At 43.3% G+C, this 21,428-nt stretch overlaps 2 non-coding genes across 2 annotated transcripts; both read right to left on the bottom strand.

Annotated features, from left to right (window-relative positions):
• Window positions 1-3,092: 3,092 nt before the first annotated feature.
• Window positions 3,093-3,163, bottom strand: TRNAG-GCC (transfer RNA glycine (anticodon GCC)). The gene has a single exon. It is a non-coding gene; the product is annotated as a tRNA-Gly (tRNA).
• A 2,695-nt stretch (window positions 3,164-5,858) lies between these two features.
• Window positions 5,859-5,979, bottom strand: LOC120972920 (U5 spliceosomal RNA). Its single transcript, XR_005767056.1, has one exon. It is a non-coding gene; the product is annotated as a U5 spliceosomal RNA (small nuclear RNA).
• Window positions 5,980-21,428: the final 15,449 nt, after the last annotated feature.

Consider the following 21,428-nt stretch of genomic DNA (forward strand, 5'->3'; position numbering starts at 1 on the left):
TTATTGGCATCCTTATTATCCCTGTATTATTCTGATAGGTCAGAACTATCAGATTATTATTGGTCTGAATTATAAGACCAACACACGCAGAAGGGGAGCTATGATTATTAAGCTACTATAGTGCTCCATAGTACATGTGAGTGCCCGTGCGTCAAATAATCTCGCTGCCAACTAAATATCATCTGGTGCCCACACATGATCATGCATACAACTGGAAGATACAAATACAGACTTTCGTAGCTATCTTCAAGTACTTTCAGATTCATGGTGGTTTGTTATGCAGGTGATGCCCTGCCTGAGCACCTTAGGCTTTACCAGCAAGACCAGGCTACGGGCAGGTCATATAATTTCAGACATTCAACATTCTCCATGTATTCTATGCAAATGGTGATGTTGTGTGATGCACGGATGCTGGGGCGTGTTAGCAGGTCGGCGGGGCAAAGGCATTCTAACTGATGGTTGATAGGAAACCCGCCCGTAGTATAGTTTAGGACTCAGTTTTTCCACCTTCTAATTCCGGTAATTCAATTCATAGGTTACTAACTTTGCTTTAACTAACAGCCGGCATAGTGCCATCTATGAATATATGAACAAAACAAACTGGTAGTCTTTTAGTTGCCCTAATTCTCCTTGTGAAATGCTTTCTGAATGTCGACGGTTGTGTAGCTTTTCAAGACATATTTTGCATATGTACTCCTAATAAATAGTAAAATGCTAGCCTGCGTACTTGCGAATAAGTTTAAATGCCCGTGCGACTCTGGAGAATGTGACAATGCACATGTCTGATCACTGAAGTGTGCAATTTTTGGAAAAAAGTTAGACTACTTGTACTTTCACGCATCTAAACTAATTATTTAACAGTTCAGAGCAAGTTACATATATTTTTCTTGCATTTGTTCATTTACCTTCACGAATTTTCTACGGATCTGAGAGAGCTCAGACCTAAAAATTTGTACAAGGCTGCATTAATCTAGGAGCTGGCGAGGATGGGTTCAGCGAGCAAGCATCCTTTCATGGATTTCTGGTCCATGAGAACTTGTTTACGGCTGATATCGAGCATACTGTGTTGTGGTGCCGTAGCGGGACAACAAGGATTCGACTTAGAAGGAAAGCAGCGTCAGGAGGCTGTCAGTGGCGAGATGGTGCATTTTCTGCCATTTTCTGAGACCATTGTTTCCATTTTGTAGGAGGATACAAAACATTTTCGACAAAAATTAGCTGTCATTTTGCTCGATTCAGAGCTGAATAAGCTAAAAGGAGGTCCCATATACCATCAACCTGACGATGAAGAAACTTTAGCTGATTCTGATCTCGAGATCCTGGAGAATCCATCTGACGTACTCAAAGACAAACGTCTTGCCCCAATCACTATCATACCCACGGACCAACGTGAATTACTTGCCGGCCTTTGCAACTACATCATGTCGATCAATGATGACGGGTGTTTGGAGTAAGTATCATGTATCAATATTTAATGTGCGGATGTATATTATTGTTCTTCTTACCATCCAATTTATAGGGAGGTATGGGTTCGGAGCTCGACACCCGATCCAATGGGCTTAAGTCTTAAGAAACTTCAGTGCATATTTAACATGGAGCAGCCCATGGACAATGATTGCTTCAACACCGCCGTGCGTATGCTGGCATGTGATGAGGGAGTATTGTTCACAGACCCTCCTGTACACTACATGGATCTACGATTTTGTGTAAGTTATCGTAACTCTTCATTCTATGTGTCATTAGTATCAACATGTTGAAACAATATTTCTTTTTTTGCTTAGTCCATGATGCTAGAGTCAACACGAGGTCAGAAGTTTTGCGAGAAGGAAACTATCCAGACGTTGGCAACATTATTTGATAGCTGGCCTGGGATGGACAGCCACATCTCATCGTGCAACAAGGTAAGTAAAGTATTTTGTCCATTGTTATCATGGTTTATTGTTGTTTCTAATAGCTTCACTTTTAGATTTATCTTCCCTATGCATCCATCGGCCGATACATCTTGTATGTCGTCGACAAAGAGGCACATCATCTATATATTATGGATCCTATTCAAACATCACAATCGTTAGAGGAAAAAAAATTGAGGCATGCACTGAAATTAAAAAGTTTTGCAAGGGATTTCAAAGAAGCACTCGAAATAAAGTTGCCTGGTTGGAATTATGATATATCTAAATGGCAACGTTTATTTCCGTTCGGTGTTCCAACGAGTATAGACGGGTAATGAATTCATAACAAAAACATTTACTTTTGTTATCACTATATTCTTTATATTATTAATTTAAAGTTTTGCAGGAATGTGTCTGGCTATTTTGTTTTTCATTTTATGCTCTGGTGAAACGGTAACGAATTGGTCAAGCCGATTTGCGCGGTGAGTATTGTCCGTTACATGTTTTAAGCCCTTCGGCGTGAAATTTTCATACTAACTACATGTATTGTTTGTGCAGGATGGGTATGAATTGAGGAAGCAGTTTTTACTATACTTGCTAAAACATCGTGGGAATGAACCTAAAGGAAAATTTCCTGATATTGTGAAAGAATTTCTTAAGTGCATCATCTAGATGTTAATAGTTTTGTAATAGATATTTAGTTGGAACATCGCTCAGTTTGTTACATGGACATGTCGTTAATTTTCTTTATGTTATCAATTTACATTGCAAAAATGGACTTCAGTTATTAAATAATTGTGTTTGTTATATATTGTTTGTATGTGTGGAAATTAACATGTAACTCTTGTAAACTATTTCAAGAGCCCGTGGCAACGCACGGGCATTCTACTAGTATTAGTATTAGTACCGACATTCACTAAACGGAAAATAACCAATGTAAAATTTATCTGTGAATGACCCATTCGCATAATAAGAACATGCATGGTCTGGCCTGCTAATTATGAAGTGAGGAGTCTATCCAATTTTTTATTTAATTTCTTCTAACAGGTTTGTAGAAACTCATCCAGTTAACTGCTTTTGACGTGTGACATACACATATGATTGTGATTTTTTTCTCTAAAAGAATCATCCCATCGTTATGAAGGAGGAATTACCAGTGTGACATACAGAAAGAGGACATTAATTAAGAAAAAGAAAAAACAATGCACCAGCCGGGAATCGAACCCGGGTCTGTACCGTGGCAGGGTACTATTCTACCACTAGACCACTGGTGCTGCGATATGCAATTTCTTTGGATAAGGTATAACATTTTCGGCCCTAGACCACTGGTGGTTATGTGATGTAATTATTTTATCAGTATATACAGGTAGACCATGTAAGAATATATGATGCAATGAAGAGTTATGGAATTGCAACTCCTAGCTAGAAATGGGGGCCGAACTCCGGCCTGTCTGTCCATGCGCTCGTGGCTCGTCTGCTATCTTAATTCAACCATCCCTGACTGAATCTAGCATCCTTGTCCAAGATTTCAAGTCTCGACTGGTTTTCATTTCTTTTGAAGGATGCTAAAATTATCAAAGAACCTCCAGAAAAGGAGGCAAATCTGAGTGACCTTATAAAATATGTGTACCCTGAATCTGTACTCCATAATGTTACTTTACTTGAAGTGTGTCTTGTCTGCACTTCTGAATAAATATGTACTTCTGAACAACTATGTAATGTAAGTTGTGGGCTCTCTGGCTTTGTAGACATCTCTGTTACAGGGGCGCATTAGACAATTAGTTCTATATATGATATTATCATTATTTGCCTGCCAATTAACTGAGCTGTTGCAGGCAATCTTTATATTGCCGCTGACATAGACAGCCTTTGCCCAATTAACCAATATAGGGAGATTTGTCTATTATGCGGGCACACTATTTATTTTGTACTCCCTCCAATTTATTTTGCCCAATTAACTGATGGAGGGAGTAACTTCTTGGCACAATGTGCTCCTGTCTGAAGCTTGATTTCTGTCAGAACTCATTTTGCATCTGTGAGATTTCTGTACGAACACATTTTGCCTACTTTCCTAGTGTCACATGTTATTCGAATGACTAAATATGACTATACTCGTGGAAACTGATCTGCAAAAACCATGTTGTAGATTGAAGTCCATGCTTTGACATTTACTGATCAGCAAAAACCACGTTGTAGAGTGAAGTCCATGCTTTGACATTTACTGATCTATTACAAGAATTGGGTGAAAACTGACATATGCAGCATAGTTAGGCGACTCAAATACAAATGGGTGATGACAAGTGAGATCTCATGACAAGTTGGCAACTTGAAGCCCTTGACGGTTTCGGGTTAGTCCCCATCAGCAGAATTAAGCTTGGACTTTCAGATATCCGAATCCAGCTAACGCCATTACAAATTCCGTGATTTACTATCTAGTTGCGTTTCAGATCAAGCAAGTTCTCTGTGGTCTTAAGTCTTAACTAAAAACTACCACATCCGTACCAAAATATAAGACTCTTTGCAGTTCATACTGTTAGAATAAACCTTGCAAGTTTAGTAGTTTCAGAAGTTTCAATTAGTTCGGTTAGTCTTGCCGCCATGGCAGCAATTTTCAGTAGCGCTCTGTCTTCTCTGTCAGTTTCGACAGTTAGCAGGTTAGCGAGATTAGCTCGAGTGTTTAACGGTTTAGACCGAGTCGAGCGCCCTACTGATTCGTTCGTGGGATGGCACGAGCATTGTGGATCGTAGTGGCGCAAAGTAAGGAGGCCATGACCCATGAGCCCCGTTCGTTCTGAATAAATTCAGTGAGAAAAAAAAAAACTGCGAGAGTTTGAGCAGGCCAAAACCTCTGTCTTCCACCACCTCGGTTCAATTTTGTTCTTAGTCTTTGATTTCCAACACATACAGAAGTACGAGTATAATGGAGCAGCCAAGTCAATCGATTGGCGTGCTTTCCTTTTCTGGGTGTTGTTGGTTGGATTCAGAGAAAGGAAGATTGGGCTGCTGTTGAGGGTGCATTAGGCGGGCAACTGGCAGGATGATCAGCAAGACCAACTGCAGCAGTACGTATGGGGAATGTTACTTTGCGTAGAAGATTAGCTTTGAGGGCATCTTGGGAGACGCTAATGTATAGGCTGAAACATCTCTAGTACTACTGTGTAACAGCATATGATGGAATGAAGATTGTGTTCCTTTGACAGACAGAAGCAGATGTTGACACATGTGTTCTTCTATATATGTGCAGGGGAATTACATAGTATCTAGGCACAGGAACCAGATCATCAAGGATTATGAATTGACATGCCGAAAAACATAATAGTTAAGCTGGAAATGGGCCCCAAACCGTGGGAAAACACAAAATAAAGAGAGTAAACCGGGGGGAAACACAAAATCCATACTAGAACAGAAGGGAAAATAAGAGAAGAATGAGCAGAGCAAAATCATTTTTCTTGAATTGCCCGCATCATACAGAACTTCATTGCTCCATGTGCTTACCTAAATTGTTGAGGACACCATCGAGAACGTTTGTTTGTTAGCCAAGGAGACACCAACCAGTATCTCAGCCAAATCAAAAGAATCCTCTAAAAAGAGCTAAATCGAAAGAAAAGGAAATTATGTGAAAGCACAGCAAACGTAAGAAAGAAATAAACCCGCTGTCGTCGTTCCATAATACTCCCTCCGTTCCGTAATGTAAGACGTTTTCTGACACTAGTGTAGTGTAAAAAAACGTCTTATATTAGGGACGGAGGGAGTACGTATTACTAACCAACAAAAACAAAATAGGATAGAAGCAGCATTAGATACAAAATACTAAATTACATGTTAATTATCAAGAGTCCACATTATTGCAAGTAAACTGAGAGAAATAAGCAAAATGAAGAGTAGATTACGTGTGACAAACTTCGAAGAACAATTCATACAGACAAATCATTCCAATGAAACTCAAAATTTTCTGGTTTTGATTTGTGGGACCCTCATCAAGAGAGGAATGGCCCTTTAAAAATTAGGGTATGCTGCTTATTGTGGCGTGCACACGGTATTCTTTAGTAAAAGGCGAAAGAATAGTTCTCTTTGTGCGCACCACGCAGCTGCGTGCCTTTCACAGTCTGCCCTCGCTGCTCTCTTATAGTCTCGCTGGCCACCCATTCTCGTACGACTAGCGATGTGGGACTAAAAAGAGCGCTCTCCCCTCCCCCTGGCAGGCAGCTGGAGTCGTTGCCTCAGCAATTGCCAGGCTCAATACTGAATGGGCCTGGGCCTGGGCCTGATTCAACAACAGAGACTCGCGATTTCTTGCTCCAAGGGACTCGAGATTTCTTTGTTTTTCCTTGCTTCTCCCGGCCAGCACGTTGGTGGTCACCGATGGGAGTATGTTCACGTGGCGCACACACGTGGATTACTACGCATGCCCTGCCCATGGAGACCAATTGCCTGCTGTTATTCATATCTCGGTATTTTGTAAAAATAATAAAAAATCTTTGTACACTTTGCTGGTCAAGGCGGGAGAGAGGGAGGCATCTCACTCTCACATCACATCGTGTCACATGTGGTGGCAGAAATGGACCTGTGGAGAGACGCACAGAGACCTACGTCCTCACGGTCACGTCGCTCACACAGTGCATGTATATGTATGTATGTATGCAGTGTACTAGTACTAGGAGTACATGCACATGCACACCGATGCCACCTCTTGAGTCCTGACTCGTCGAGGGCCATGAAGAACACTAGATAGACCATCCAATCCCCGTTCTCATCATCATGCTCGCACCCCCTCGCCACCTCATGCCTCGCAACTTGGCAAAAGAGCTAGTACTCTGTGCCCATGATGATGGGAATTCCACCACCCCAAATCACAAAATCTACTCTCCTCCAGCGTGTACTGATTCCATACCGGCGGCATAGCATGAAAATTCAGTTTCTGCAGTTTGTTCTTCCTGCAGATCCCCGCGGTATAACATCCATTGGACATCTCATTCCTATTGAAAGAGAACCATCTCATTGGACAATTATGTGTCCAGATTTCAGTAGAGGCCCGCCCCATCTCCTAGCAAATCCTATTTGATGTTTTTTTTTTTGTGTGTGGAAAATCGTATTTGACGTCTGTTGCATCAAATTAACGGTCAATTGCAGAACGGGTGAGCGAGCTAGCAACGACAGGGCCTGCCCAATTTAGTAGTGTTAGCGAGGGAACTTCTAAGTTTGGTTTTTTCAATTTTCATTTTTCTGTTGTTTTTTGTACCAGTTTTCGCCAGGTATTTATATTTTTTTTTATTTCCTTTTTTATTTTCAAATAATAGTCACATTATTTAAAAAACTCATGAACTTAAAAAAAACTCAAAATATGGAAAATGTCTATATGTTTTAGAAAATGCAAAAATTAAAAAAAATTACACGAATTTTCAGGATTTTCACAGTTGTTTCAAAAAGTATTCACATACGTTTTTAAAAAATATTCAAGATTCAGAATTTGTGCACTTTTTATAATAAATGTGTGCACGATTTTTTTCTTCTGAAAAACCTTGCGAACGAAAAAAACCACTGGAATACTAGAGCAGGGACCACTGGAAAAATAGAGCAGGAAAAAATCACTCACCATCGTCTCCTACCTTGTAAGGGTTTTCTTTTCTTTGAAGAACCAGAAATCGGAAACCGAAACGAAGAGGGGCTGCATGCAGGAAGGCGGCCCATGACACATAACAGTCAAGCGACGTCGGGATCTCTCAAGGGCCGGAGCTGGATTGGGCCTAAAGTTTTTTTTTCTGTTTTACGATGTGCTAATTTATCTTATTTATTTTATTTATTGAGAAAAAAATCTAACTTTATTTGATGATTGAATCAGTGGGGTGACACCAAGCCCCATTTTTATACTGATATTTGTTTTTGATATTTTATTTGGTTGTATGCTGGCATTATTTGTACACTTTGACGCTGATCGGGGCGAGAGAGGGGTCGGCATGTCACATCACCTCGTGTTTCATGCAGCGGTAGAAATAGACTGGTAGAGAGACGTACAGAGACCTAGTATAGTATCTGGTGCTACCAAGGTTTAGATGATACCATGATACGAACTTTTGGGAGCCGTTGGATCTCAGATCGAACAGGATCTGGGAGCTGTTGAACATTTTGCAAGAAAGTCATTCAAGAGTCTCAAAATTACGCGCAGGTAAAATAGCTTCTCCAACGATCCAAAATCATGTACTCCCTTCGTCCGGAAATACTTGTCGGAAAAATGCATAAAAATGGATGTATCTAGAACTAAAATACGTCTAGATACATCCATTCCTCCGACAAGTATTTTCAGACGGAGGGAGTATCATGGTAGTATATGAAGTCTGGTAGCACCTGAAACTTTCCGCAGAGACCTAGTTAGTACCTCAGGACGAGTGAAGTGAGTACTGTGTACATCAGTACATGCAGATGCATTGCTGCATCTCATCTCACTGTAATTTATCGTGGACAGCGAAGAACGGTGGAGGCAATCGTCCAATCGACCCTTCTTCTCACCATCGTCGGCATCATCATACTTTGGTGCCACCTCACTCCCAATCTCGCAAAGCGCAACAGCGCCCCAAATGGCCGTGATGATGGCCGTAATGATGGGATTCCACCGTCCCGAAACGCACAATCCAGTGACAAACAGCGGCGGCATAAAAACTTGAGATGGATGGATGGATGGATCGATCCTGTAGGGGTCCCTGCGTGCAAAGCAACCAGATGGTAGTATGAGGGAGCCTCCGTTGATTGCTTTTTTCTCAATACCTCATGGCTCGCAACTTGGCAAAAGAGCTACTCCGTGTCCATGATGACGGGATTCCACCACTACAAATCACATATTTCTTGTGCAAAGCATAGTGCTCAAGATGCAAGCCTCACTAAAATCTGGAAATGCAAAAAAAAAAAAAAAAAAAAATAGTTCACTCACCAAACGAGAATTATCTGATATACGGGCAACGGTCGCATTTCCAGATTTTAGTGAGGACGCATCTCCTAGCAAATCCTGTTTGACGTTCGTTGTGTCAAATTTAGCGAGACCTTCATGGTTTTCTGTACCCTCCATTTATTTATTTATTTATTTTCTTTTCCTTTTTCTTTTCAAATAAGGTTCACAATGTTTTCAATACATAAAAAGATCATAAATTTTAGAAAATGCATATGTTTTTTAAAGAGGGTTAATTAAAAAATATATGTTTCTGTTTAATTTTTTGAAAAACATATTGAAAACCAAAAAAACCACTGGAATACTAGAGCAGGGAAAAATCACTCACCACCTTGAGTTGTGCAGCGCCACACCTATTTGCTTGCTGCACTCGCAAAAACCTCGCGGTGTCCCAAGCCCTACAAGATGGCCGTTGGATCAGACACCTGCGTCGCCCTCTTACGCCAGCAGCTATTATCCAATTCACAAAGCTCTGGGAGGCGGTTGCTGATGTGCACCTGCTGCTGGGAACTCCGGACTCAGTGATCTGGAGATGGACGCCAAAACGGCGCCTACTCTTCGGCCACTGCATATGCCGTGCAGTTCGAGGGGTGTACTCGCCTCGCCGGTCAGCGGCACATATGGGCGGCTGATGCTCCGCTAAAATGCCGAATTTTTGCTTGGCTTGCGATCCTAGGAAAATGTCTTACAACGGATAACCTGCAGAAAAGAGGATGGCGCACGACCCAATTTGTTCTCTCTGCCGGGCGGCAGACGAGTGTGTTGATCACCTCCTAGCAAGCTGCTCCTACACCCAAGCTCTATGGAGTCTGATGCTCAACCGCTGCAACCTCCCCACCACTCTTGCGCCGACGGCGGCGACAACCAGCCTTGCTGACTGGTGGGAGTCCAACGTGGTGAACGCTAACCTGACCAACTCAAAGGGCTGGGGCGGTCTGGCAGTGGCAATCTGGTGGTTCACGTGGTGCGAGAGGAATGCCCGGATTTTTCAAAGCAAGGCGTCCACCGTCAGCGCGGTCTTCAACTCGATGATTGATGAATTTATGATATGGAACCAGGCTGGGCGTCATAGGATTCAGCTGTTTTTGGACAGACCTCGAGAGCCGGACTGAACTATGTGCTGATGTATGTTGCCGGGTTGCCTGCTGTCGGCATAGTTGATGTATAGCGGCCTGCTCCGATCAAATACCTGTAACACCTTTCCTCTTATAAATGAAAAAGAAAAGCTGCTCCGACAGTGTTTCGTCAAAAAAAAATCTTCTATGCGCCAGATTAGACCTTGTAGGATTTTTTCCCCGCAAAAGAAGACCTTGTAGGTTTTCTTTTTTGGTTGAAGAAGGATAAATCGTAGACAAAAACGAACAGGGGCTACATACAAGAAGGCGGCCCATGACCCATACCGGTCAAGCGGATCTCTGAAAGGCCAGATCTGGATTGAGCCTAATTTTTTTCTCTGTTTTACGATGCGCTAATTTATCTTATTTTATTTTTCTAAAAAATCTTACTACTTTATTCGATGATTTTTTTTGGGGGGTGATGGGATGACACCGGGCCCCATTTTTATACTGACATTTTTTTTTGGATATTTTGCTCGGTTGTATCTGGCATTATTTGTACGCTTTGACGCTGTGCAGGCTGATCGGGGCGACACAGGGGCCGGCATGTCACATCACCTCCTGTTGCATGCAGCGGTAGAAATAGACTGGTAGAGAGACGTACAGAGACTAGTACCTCACGACCAGCGTGGTGTACTGTGTACATCAGTAGATGCAGATGCCCGCTGTGCCATTGCTGCAACTCATCTCACTGTGATTTTTCGAGGGAACCGTCCAATCTACCCTCCTCATCGATCATCGTCACCATCATCATACTCCCAATCTCGCAAAGCGCAACAGCCACTAGTAGAAAAAGAGGCTTCCATACGCCCCCATTAGTCCCCAAAACAATCGAACTGCGACAAAAGAGGCCTTTAGTCGCGGTTCGGGAGGAGACCCGCGACCAACTATCTGGGCCCAGCGCGCTCGGTCGACAGCTGGCGGACGGGAGGGGCTTTAGTCCCGGTTGGCCAGGCCAACCGCGACTAAAGGCCCATCCCTATATATAGGACTCAGCTCACTTCACTTCACTCAGCTCACTTCACAATTTTCAGAAGGGGGTGGTGGGTTTGCTTTTGATTCCTCCTATGCACACAAGGTGTTCGATGAAATGCCCGAGAGCCTGAAACAAACATGATATGAAGTGTTCGAGCCACACTTGAGCTTTCTCATTTATTTTTCCTCCGCGATCGCGGTTAGCAACTTGAACCTTTCATGTGTCATTGATAAAATACGCATGTGTGTAGTTCATTGTTTAATTTGTATTATTTCTAGCTAGTTAGTTTAACAAATGCATGATGGTTAATTATATACTTTATATAATAATAATGCAGATGAATCGACAATGGATGTACGGTCCCCGACTCTCCGGCGAGTTCACTACGGGTTTGAAAGATTTCCTCGTAGTGGCAAATGCGAACAAGCAGCAAGGTTTTATTATCTGTCCATGTGCTGTCTGTAAGAATCAGAAGGGTTACTCCTCCTCAAGAGACGTTCACATGCACCTGCTTCGGCACGGTTTCATGCCAAGCTATAATTGTTGGACCAAGCATGGAGAAAGAGGGGTTAGAATGGAAGAAGATGAAGAAGGGGATGATATCGATGACAACTATCATGATCATTTCGGTGATACTTTCATGGAGGATGATGCTGAAGGTGGGGAAGGGTTAGGTGAAGGTGAAGAAGAGGCACATGATGAGCCCGCTGATGATCTTGGTCGGACCATTGCTGATGCACGGAGACGCTGCGAAACTGACAAGGATAGGGAGAATTTGGATCGCATGTTAGAGGATCACAAAAAGTCGTTGTATCCAGGATGCGATAATAGTCTGAAAAAGCTGGGCTGCACACTGGATTTGCTAAAATGGAAGGCACAGGAAGGTGTAGGTGACTCATCATTTGAAAATTTGCTGAAAATGTTGAAGAATATGTTTCCGAAGAATAACGAGTTGCCCGCCAGTACGTACGAAGCAAAGAAAGTTGTCTGCCCTCTAGGTTTAGAGGTTCTGAAGATACATGCATGCATTAACGACTGCATCCTCTACCGCGGTGAATACGAGAATTTGAATGAATGCCCTGTATGCACTGCATTGCGTTATAAGATCAGAGGCGATGACCCTGGTGACGATGTTGAGGGCGAGAAACCCAGGAAGAGGGTTCCCGCCAAGGTGATGTGGTATGCTCCTATAATACCACGGTTGAAACGTCTGTTCATGAACAAAAAGCATGCCAAGTCGTTGCGATGGCACAAAGAGGACCGTAAGTCCAACGGGGAGTTGAGACACCCCGCTGATGGAACGCAATGGAGAAAGATCGACAGAGTGTTCAAAGATTTTGCAGCTGACGCAAGGAACATAAGATTTGGTCTAAGTACTGATGGCATGAATCCTTTTGGCGAGCAGAGCTCCAGCCATAGCACCTGGCCCGTGACTCTATGCATCTACAACCTTCCTCCTTGGTTGTGCATGAAGCGGAAGTTCATTATGATGCCAGTGCTCATCCAAGGTCCAAAGCAACCCGGGAACGACATCGATGTGTACCTAAGGCCATTAGTTGATGAACTTTTACAGTTGTGGGCCAGACCTGGTGTACGTGTCTGGGATGAGCACAAAGGAGAGGAATTTGACCTACGAGCGTTGCTTTTTGTAACCATCAACGATTGGCCTGCTCTCAGTAACCTTTCGGGACAGACAAATAAGGGATACAATGCATGCACGCACTGCTTACATGAGACTGAAAGTGTACGTTTGGTTAATTGTAAGAAGAACGTATACCTGGGTCATCGTCGATTTCTTCCCCGAAATCATAACGTAAGAAAGAAAGGCAAGCATTTCAACGGCAAGGCAGATCACCGGCCGAAGCCTGCGGAACGTACTGGTGCTGAGATATTTGATATGGTCAAGGATTTGAAAGTCATCTTTGGAAAGGGTCCTGGCGGACAATCAGTTCCGCGGGGAGTTGACGGGCACGCACCCATGTGGAAGAAGAAATCTATATTTTGGGAGCTAGAATATTGGAAAGTCCTAGATGTCCGCTCTGCAATCGACGTGATGCATGTTACGAAGAATATTTGCGTGAACCTGCTAAGCTTCTTGGGCGTGTATGGGAAGACAAATGATACAAAGGAAGCACGGCAGGACCAGCAACTTTTGAAAGACCCAGATGACCGGCATCCGAAATGGTTTCAAGGTCGTGCCAGCTACGCTCTTACCAAAGAAGAGAAGGTCATTTTTTTTGAATGCCTGAGCAGTATGAAGGTCCCGTCTGGCTTCTCGTCGAATATAAAGGGAATAATAAACATGGCGGAGAAAAAGTTCCAAAACCTGAAGTCTCACGACTGCCACGTGATTATGACGCAATTGCTTCCAATTGCTTTGAGGGGGCTCCTACCGGAAAATGTTCGAGTAGCCATTGTGAAGCTATGTGCATTCCTCAATGCAATCTCTCAGAAGGTAATCAATCCAGAAGATCTACCACGGTTACAGAACGATGTGGTCCAATGCCTTGTCAGTTTCGAGTTGGTGTTCCCACCATCCTTCTTCGATATTATGACGCACCTCCTGCTCCACCTAGTCGAAGAGATTTCCATTCTCGATCCTGTATTTATACACAATATGTTCCCCTTTGAGAGGTTCATGGGAGTATTAAAGAAATATGTTCGTAACCGTGCTAGGCCAGAAGGAAGCATCGTCAAGGGCTATGGAAATGAGGAGGTAATTGAGTTCTGTATTGACTATGTTCCTGACCTTAAGCCGATTGGTATTCCTCAATCGCGGCACGAGGGGAGACTAAGTGGAAAAGGCAAGATCGGAAGGAAATCCACGATATGTATGGACGGTCATTCTATGACTGAAGCACACCACACAGTTCTGCAAAATTCCAGCTTTGTGGCTCCGTACTTCGAGCAACACAAGAATATTTTACGCTCAGACAACCCGGGGAAGCCTGAATCCTGGATTAGAAAGGCCCACATGGAGACTTTCGGCAGTTGGTTGCGAAAACATTTAATGAATGACAATGATGTTGGAGATCAGCTGTACATGTTGGCCAAGAAACCATCTTCGACTATAACGATTTTCCAAGGGTACGAGATAAATGGGAATACATTTTACACCATCGCCCAAGATAAAAAGAGCACCAACCAAAACAGTGGTGTCCGCTTTGATGCAGCAACCGAGAATGGGCGAAAGGTCACATATTATGGTTACATAGAGGAGATATGGGAACTTGACTATGGACCCTCCTTTAAGGTCCCTTTGTTCCGGTGCAAATGGTTCAAGCTAACAGGAGGTGGGGTAAAGGTGGACGAGCAATACGGAATGACAATGGTGGATTTCAACAATCTTGGTTACCTTGACGAACCATTCGTCCTTGCCAAAGATGTCGCTCAGGTTTTTTATTTGAAGGACATGAGTAGCAAACCGAGGAAACGGAAAGATAAGAAAACGATCAGTACATCATGCGATGATCCAAAGCGCCACATTGTTCTTTCAGGGAAAAGAAACATCGTGGGAGTGGAGGACAAGACAGACATGTCAGAAGATTATAATATGTTTGGTGAAATTCCGCCCTTCAAAGTGAACACTCACCCAAGCATTAAGTTAAATGATGAGGATGCTCCATGGATACGGCACAATCGTAAGCAAGCAGGGACACAAGGGAAGAATTGATGTGTAATAATTTATTGTACCAAACTTTGTATTTGGTCGATGAACTGAATGATGTATCAAACCTTTTGTCAAACCTTCAAGGGATTTTAAAATGAATTAGTTTTATTTTTCTGATTTTTTGATATATAATTGTATTTTTAAGATTTTAAAATGAATTAGTTTTATTTTTCTGATTTTTTTGATATATTATTTGTATTTTTAAGAATTTAAAATGAATTAGTTTTATTTTCTGATTTTTTTGATATATAATTGTATTTTTAAGATTTTAAAATGAATTAGAAACAAAATAATATAAACTTTAATAAAATATATAAGTACAAACAAAATAAAATAAATTTTAATAACATAAATAAAATTGATTCAACTAAAATTATCGAAGTATTTTCTGTTCAAAATCATTGAAAGCTAAAAGAATTTTCATAAAGAACTTTTTTTGTTAGAAACTTTAATAGCAAAAATAATTATCATAAAGTAAAATAAATAAGTAATTAGAAACAAAATAAAATAAAATAAATAAGTTTTTTGTTGTAAGTAGAAACAAAACAAAATAAATAAAGCAAAAAAGAAAACAAAAAACAGGCAAAAAATAAAAAATATGCCACCTACTGGGCCACCACGGCCTGAATACGACTAGAAACCCATCGATGGGCCAGGATTCAGGCCCGCAGAAGGCCCAGTAGGCCCATCAGGCATAGCAGTGACAATTAGGCCCGTAAGCCTGCAATGGAGAGGAGCTCAAGAGGGGAGCGGCAGTGGGACTTATAAACCACTGCGCGCCCCTCTCAACTAGCGAGGTGGGACTAAACTAGCGAGGGGAGCGGCAGTGGTAGCAGCACAATGCCTTTAGTCCCGGTTGGGGAGGCGGACCGCGACTAAAGGGTACCCTTTAGTCGCGGTTGTTGTCCCCAACCGCGACTAAAGGGTCTTTCTGCGCGGGAACGAAAGCGGCGCCAAAACCCTTTAGTCCCGGTTGGGGAGGCGGACCGCGACTAAAGGTACCCTTTAGTCGCGGTTGGTGTGGCCAACCGCGACTAAAGGGTACCTTTAGTCGCGGTCCGCCTCCCCAACCGGGACTAAAGGTACGTCTATATATACTGCACTTAGCAGTTTCCGCCACTTCCCATTCTCCTCTCTCGACGCCGAAGCCCTGCCCCGACGCCGATCGACGCCGAAGCCCTGCCCCGACGCCGACGCCACGCCGAAGCCCTGCCCCGACGCCGACGCCGAAGCCCTGCGCGCCGCCGCCCCCGTCCCCAGTGAGCGCCGCCGCCGCCCGTGCCCTGCCCTTGCCCGCCGCCCGCCGCCCGACGCCCTGCCGCCCGCCGCCCGCTGCCCCTGCCTGCCGTCCTCCGCGCGCCTCCCGCCGCCGGAAAAGGAAGAAGCTAGAAGAAAGAAAAAGGAAGAAGAAGAAAGAAAAAGGAAGAAGAAGAAAACAAAAGAAAAACAAGAAAAAGGAAGAAAAAAGGAAAAAGGAAGAAAACAAAAGAAAACAAAAGAAAAAGGAAGAAGAAAGAAAAAAGAAAACAAAAGAAAACACAAGAAAAACAAACAGAAGAAAAAAACAGAAGAAAAAAGGAAAAAGGAAAAAAGGAAGAAAAAACAGAAGAAAAACAAAAGAAAACAGAAGAAAAAGGAAGAAGAAAAAAAGAAGAAAGAAAAAGGAAGAAGAAAAAAATGAAAACCAAAAGAAAGAAGAAAGAAAAAGGAAGAAGAAAAAAGAAGAAGAAAGGAAGAAGAAAGGAAGAAGAAGAAAGAAAGAAGAAAGAAAAAGGAAGAAGAAGAAAGAAAGAAGAAAGAAACCAAATGAAAAAAGAAGAAAAGAAAGAAGAAAGAAAGAAGAAAGAAAAAGGAAGAAGAAAAAAGGAAGAAGAAAGAAAAAGGAAGAAGAAAAAAAAGAAAACAAAACAAAAGAAACCAAATGAAAACCAAAAAGAAAGAAGAAAGAAAACCAAATGAAAACCAAAAGAAAGAAGAAAAAAAAAGGAAGAAGAAAAAAAAAAGAAAGAAAGAAGAAAAAGGAAGAAGAAAAAAAGAAAGAAGAAAGAAAGAAGAAAGAAAAAGGAAGAAGAAAAAAAGAAGAAAGAAAAAGGAAGAAGAAAAAAAGAAGAAAGAAAAAGGAAGAAGAAAAAAATGAAAACCAAATGAAAACCAAAAGAAAGAAGAAATAAAAAGGAAGAAGAAAAAAAGAAGAAGAAAGGAAGAAGAAAGGAAGAAGAAGAAAGAAAGAAGAAAGAAAAAGGAAGAAGAAGAAAGAAAGAAGAAAGAGGAAGAAGAAAGGAAGAAGAAGAAAAAAAGAAGAAAAAAGGAAGAAGAAAGAAACCAAATGAAAACCAAAAAGAAAAACAAAGAAAACAAAACAAAATACTTGGCAGTGCTCAATAATCTTATTTTTTAATTCCTCCTCCTCTATGTCCCCTTAATCTTATTTTTTAATTCCTTTATACTTAAAGAATTTTTACTACATGCAGGAGTGACATATGGCGGACGATAGAGCCGAGCCGCTTAGGGATCCGGAGGCTGAACGTTATTTAATGGGCATCATCAACAACGAGATTCCTTATGTGCCGGGCTCAGAATATGAGCAACAAGAGGATGTAGTCTCTTCTTTTCCGAACCTTGACGGTGGAACAGAGATTGTCGATGATCAAGAAGGTGAAGGAACGGACATTGTCGACGGAGGTCAACCGTCAACAAACGACGATCTCGAATTGCAAGTAGCAACCACCTCCGGCGAGGTATATATATACATTGAGCCTCTCGTGATACAAACTTACTGAAATGTGAATACATATGTATTAACGCGCGCGACTCTCTTTCTTTTTTTAGCCCTCCGGATCGAGTACGACAAAGCATGGCAAATCCAAGGCGATGAAAACAGGAGAAACATATGCCATTGAGTTTGTCAGTGAAACCGGCAAGCCCCTACAGCACACCTCAAAGTTTATCAACCAATGCGGAGTCGTTGTTAGAGACAACGTCCCGATCACCGTCCAGGAATGGAAGGAGCCAAAGAAGGCACGTCTTGGTTTCAGTTTTGTCGACAAGAGAACGAAAAAGGATTGCTGGAGAAAGCTTGTGGAACATTTCATTCTACCTCCGGAATACAACAAAGTCGATGAATTCGGTAACGAGGTTCCGGGTGGACGTCAGAGGAGGAGGCTAGTTAAAGAGTTCGCTCTTCAGAAGATGGGCGAAGCATTCCGGAACTTTAAGAAAAATTTAACCCGTGACTATGTCAACAAGGGCAAGACTCCGGATTTCAATGGACAACATGAGAAACTGAAAGATGATTGGCCAGAATTTGTGAGGCAAAAGCAATCGGAGCATTTCAAGGAAATATCGAAAAAAATAAGGATAATGCGAGTAAGAAAAAGTTCCATCATATTATGGGGCCAGGAGGATACCGCCTTTCGGAGCCTAGGTGGCAGAAGATGGAGGAGGACCTGAGGGTGCGAGGAATCCCTCTAGGTACAGAGGGATGGGACCCAAGGGCCAAAAGCTGGTGGTACGGGCATGGGGGATCGCTAGACCCGGAGACAGGGGTGTGTGTTCACCGGCAGAGACAGTTTGCTCCCACCCAAGCCCTTATTGACGCAATGACCCAAGCTCAAGAGGGCTTGATCAAGTTCAACAGAGAGAAAGACGCACTGACAACAGCCCTCGGGAATGATGAACACGGAGGACGTGTACGAGGCAAAGGCAAAGTTCCGTGGAAAGTAGGGTTTTCCCAGGACAATGACCCGTACTGTTACAGAAGCCGTAAGAGAAAGACGGACCGGGATGCAGATCTTATGACGAAGTTTGCATCGGAACTCCATGAGTTGAAGCAGACCGTGCATGAACTAGTAAAAGAAAAATCGGCTGCAGGGCCGCATGAAGATCATGAAGAGGATCGCGGAAGCCAGCAGCGGAGAAGCAGCGTGGCTTCCACGGATGCCCCGCCTGGTGCTAGTGCACCGATGATCGAGATTCGTGCACCGGAGCCTCACTACCCCGTGGATGATGTAAAGGAGATGAAAGAATGTGATCTGCATTATCCCGTGGGGAACGTTTCCACGAAGGTAGCTAGCGGCAGTGCTTTACCCTGTACACCTAGAGCACTCCACCACAACAACCCCATTGCATATGGCTATGCTCGTGTCACGGTGGAAGACATAGTCCGAGGGTTTGAGGACCTGGAGATTGACAAACCTACACCCGAAGGGGAGAGAAGACTTGGAGATGTCAAGCGCCAGTTCATTCTATGGAAAAAGAAGTACATACTGTTTCCAGGCGAGGCGCCAAGGCTAGCAAGTCCACCCCCCTCCGATGGTGGTGGTGGTGGCGGTGGTGGCGGCGGTGGTGGTCGTGGTGGTTCACCTACACCTCCTTCACGCCATTCGACGCCGTCCCGCGATCCACAACCTCCGGCGGGTACGACGCCCCCCAATCCTCCTCCGGCGGGTACGACGCCCCCCAATCCTCCTCCGGCGGGTACGACGCCCCCCAATCCACCTCCGGCGAAGAAGCAGAAGCAGGCGGACAGCAAGGAAACCCGCTCCTGGACTATTAACCCGGACCCTTATGTACCTAAGACCACAAGGGTACCGGAGCCATCACTGAAGCCTCTCCTCCCAAGGCCTTGGGAACTTAGTGAAGCTGAAACCAAATTGGCCGCGTCTGCTGATTATGAGAAATGGAAGGCGGATATGAAGGCGATAAAAGAGCCTGAGCCCAAGCAAGTATTCACTGAGAAGCAAAAGAAGTGGGCTAAGGATTTTTTGACGACACCGTCCCAAGCCGAGCTGAATATGCCTGACGACTATGGACATGAACTTCGTAGGCAAGCAAAAATATTGAAGGAGGAGAAAGAAGAAAGTAAAAAAAAGCGGGAAACAAGTTGACCAGCTCGGGATGCAGAAGAAACAATCGATCCCCCCGCTCATAGTGAAAGCCGGTCCGAAAGAGGACCCCGAGATCATAGCAGCTGCGGCAGCACTTGGATTGACTGTAGCGAGTGCCATGAAACAAGCGTCCGAGATGGGTTTGACTCTTCGTGCCTTCTTAGGCCTTGAGGATGCGCCAGCATGTGAGATAGCATTACAATATGTGCGGAATGGGCCTCTCGTCGAGCCTGCGCGGGAAAAGAGTCTACCACCACAAATGCGAAATCTGCTACGTTGGTACAAGCAATTCATAACATGGGCCGACAAAGAATATGTTTATGCGGATGTTACAGATGAGCATCACACCAAACGGTACTCTGTACAAGTTCATATGAGTGAATTGTTCCAGCTGTTCAATCTGCGCGACCTCGACAAATCTATGCTGAGTTGCTACGTTCTGTAAGTGATTTATTTCTACCTCATCTCGTTCTTCATTGCCTGCACTATATATATATATATTGTCCTAACTATATTGTTGCGTACGCTATTATGCAGATTGAAGATTTGGGAATGCAAAATAAGAAACATCCATGATGTTGGGTTCATTGACCCACATATCGTTAATGGACATGTGTTACAACATCACCCCGAAGACGTGGAGAAAGACTTGTACAAGTTTCTTAGAAAGCATCAACTCAAAAGTCATATTCTATTTCCTTACCATTTTGGGTGAGTGTTTCTCTCTTGTGCCCATTCTCTTTTGTTTACTCCATGCATGGTATGTCTAATCGATGAGTTATGCATGACTGTGCATGTAACGTGTCCGCAGGTTCCACTGGATTCTGCTAAATATTGAACTTCACACCTCCAGAGTTCTAATCATGGACTCTATGGATTCGGATCCAAAGCGTTGGGCCGACATGAGAAAAATGCTGCAAAAGTAATTATTTTCAATCATTTGAGCTCTATATCGATCGGTCTTTTTCGTTCATTTCCTAATATCAAGTAACTAATAACTCCCTTGTTCATTTAATTTTCTTTGTCCTGTAGGGTTTGGAGACGGTTCTCAGAAGAAATTGTCGGTGAATTCAAACATGAGCTAGATTTCAGAAGGTTAGTTAATGTGGATAAGCAGCCACCGGGGACCAATCTATGTGGATACTATGTTTGTGAGAACATCCGGAGACACACCTCTGAGCGGAAGGCATCGGATAGCGTGCGGAACGCGACGGATAACTTGCGGAGGAGGCTTAGTCCAGAAGCTCGCTTCCGACCAATTCAAGAAGAATTAGCAGGATTTTTCATGAGGGAAGTCATCAATCCTAAAGGAGAACACTATACCGAGGACGAAGAAATTTATATGCATACCCGAGATTGAAACTTGTTCGAAGTTGTATATGGTCATCCATCCTAATTGTGTATGGAAACTTGTTCGAAGTTGTATATGGTCACCCGAGATTGAATATATATTATATATTCCTCTTGAATTCTTCTTGTTTGAAATTTCATATGCATGTATATAGTAGCGTAGAATATGTGTACTGAAACTTTATCAAAATTAAAATAAAACACAAAATAAAATATAAAAGAAATAAAACACTCCAAACTAAAAAGAAACCAGGTTTAGGGGGGCTAAAACCCTAAACCTGCGGAGGAGGCCTTTAGTCCCGGTTGGCCACGAGAACCGGGACTAAAGGTCCTCCGCCCCGACGGACCACTGGCGTCCACGTGGACGGGCCTTTAGTCCCGGTCAGCCACAAGAACCGGGACTAAAGCCTTTAGTCGCGGTCCGTAAGAGGCGCGACTAAAGGGGGGTCTTTAGTCGCGCATATTTAGTCCCGGTTGCACAGCCGGGACTAAAGGCCGTTGCGAACCGGGACTAAAGGGCTTTTTTCTACCGGTGAGCGTTGTGAGTCAGACTGTGATGATGGCCGTAATGATGGGATTCCACCGTCCCAGATCACACGATCCAG

This window comes from Aegilops tauschii, chromosome 1 (assembly GCF_002575655.3).
Source record: "Aegilops tauschii subsp. strangulata cultivar AL8/78 chromosome 1, Aet v6.0, whole genome shotgun sequence".
NCBI lineage: Eukaryota > Viridiplantae > Streptophyta > Magnoliopsida > Poales > Poaceae > Aegilops > Aegilops tauschii.